Source organism: Mercenaria mercenaria, chromosome 5, assembly GCF_021730395.1.
Source record: "Mercenaria mercenaria strain notata chromosome 5, MADL_Memer_1, whole genome shotgun sequence".
NCBI classification, from domain to species: domain Eukaryota; kingdom Metazoa; phylum Mollusca; class Bivalvia; order Venerida; family Veneridae; genus Mercenaria; species Mercenaria mercenaria.
This window is the reverse complement of record NC_069365.1, coordinates 44,100,943-44,103,042: the sequence shown is the minus strand read 5'-3', so window position 1 is coordinate 44,103,042 and position 2,100 is coordinate 44,100,943. Positions and strand designations below refer to the sequence as shown.

The 2,100-nt window shown below is 34.6% G+C and overlaps 1 non-coding gene across 1 annotated transcript; it reads left to right on the top strand.

Annotated features, from left to right (window-relative positions):
• The first annotated feature begins 1,022 nt into the window (after nt 1-1,022).
• Trnat-agu (transfer RNA threonine (anticodon AGU)) lies at nt 1,023-1,095 on the top strand. The gene has a single exon. It is a non-coding gene; the product is annotated as a tRNA-Thr (tRNA).
• The last annotated feature ends 1,005 nt before the right edge of the window (nt 1,096-2,100 follow it).

Below are 2,100 nucleotides of genomic sequence, written 5' to 3'. Positions count from 1 at the left end.
AATTTTAAGGCCAAAAAATCTGAGTTTTCCTGTGTAAAATTCACATTTCTACTATAAGAAAATTGAGAAAAAAGTAAAAAAAAACTTTTCCCTTTTTTAAGGGTAAATAAAGACTTTATGCTAACTACGAGATTCTGAAAACTAAATGAGAATCCATTAACAACAACAAAACAAAACAATATTGAAAATTTAAAAAACATAAGTTTTACACCAAATGGCTGACTTCACAATGGAAAGGAAAACCTATAAAAATCGTTCTATGGTGACTTAAAAAAGTAATCATTATAATTCGAAAACTACTTAAACAACAAAGACTACTTCCACCCAAACGCTGGTAATTTTTAAGAAATGTAAAGCGATATCACGTACGGAAGAATGGGATCAAACAATGATACAGAGGTTTATTCAATCACTCATAAAACATTAGTTATTCGTTATATGCTAGCTGTTTTTATTTCTATTTTTTCTTTTGTGGATGGGGATGTGGGGGTCACACTGACACAATTTAGGTCATGTGGCGACAATTTAAGATTGTAAATGGTGTTTCTCTGGGTATTTCCGGCAAGCTCTAGCACCTTAGTAGAACCACCGGCCTACCGGAAGCCAGATGAAATAATGTATGAGCAGCGGCATTATAGTATTATGTTTATGCACATTTTCACGGTGATTTTGTTAAACTGAAAAACCAATACGATAAAATCTGGGTACGAGAATCCTTTTCCTGTTCTAATCAATGATATAGTTTAGACATCATATTATCATGACAAAACGTAATTACATGAGGATTATTTTACATTAATCATTTTACCTATTTATATACCTATGTATTAAATCGATCTATATACATGGTCTATGTATTAAATCGATCTCGTGATACTATTAAACTTTATACTATACATTGTTGGCTGAACTTTATAAAGATTGTCTTATCGGACAGTTTAAATCGTCCAGTTCAGTTTATCGTCGATTTTATCGGCTTGAATTTTGTTATTTATCTTAACTAAACTTGGCCACGACACAACGGCTCCATAGCTCAGTGGTTAGAGCGCCTGTCTAGTAAACAGGAGGTCGAGGGTTCGATCCCCTCTGGAGCCTTTTACATTAAGTGCTGAACATTTTTTTTTAGTTTCAATGTGTTAAAATAGACTTTACTCCAAACCATTATTTTAAGTTATTCCTTTGATAAAAGCAGTATCAAATATACTTCGTTTTTACAATGATCATTAAACAGTAAAACTTGTAAAAGCATAGATTAAAGTACACATTAACTTCAAAAACTAACAAAGATTATATCTGGATATACGTCAAAAATAACATTATTCGCAAGATTTATTATCCGTCAGCCGTTAAAGTAAGGGTTTATACAGTTACACACGGAATACCAAGTCATTATTTAGGAAAGGTAGTAATCTTAAGATCTTTTATATTCAAATTTCTTCTTTTTTATATTTTACTGCACTTTTATTGGTACGTCAATCAACGTTCTGGTTTGAAAGACATGGAATAAATATTACGATGAACCTAACCGCTTTGCTTAAGTTTTCTTTAAGCAATATCATGTAGAAAAGTGACATCTTTTGTCGGGGACGGCGGACATAAGCGTTTGTAGGCTGATTTGTGCCATTTTGTATTTTTCCCGTGACTGTGGCGGGAAATTATATGAGACTGAAGAAGTTAAGATGGCCGGGACGGGTGGCAAATCAACAGAGGGCGGGAGCGAGAAGTGGAAATTTTACTTCAAACGGCGGAATTGCGGAGCGCCCCCACCATTATGTCTATTAAATGTCGACATTTCGCCTCGCACTCCTGCTAAAGCATTTTTTTTTATCCCGTGTTCCTGCTGTTAAGCGGCACCTCAGCCCCGACCAACCTCCAGAATTTGGTTTAAAAGAAGTCTGACAGTAATTAAGTTTCAAGTATTTCTTAAGAAATATAGCATTAATTACCTGAATCTCATTTTTTTTTCGCTTGGCGGGGTGAAAAGATGACATGGCACAAACTGAACACTATACAATCGACAGTTAATACATCGACCTTCGGACGCCCACACACGTGTTTTTCATCCTGACATAGAATTCATACAGGCGAAACAACCTATTA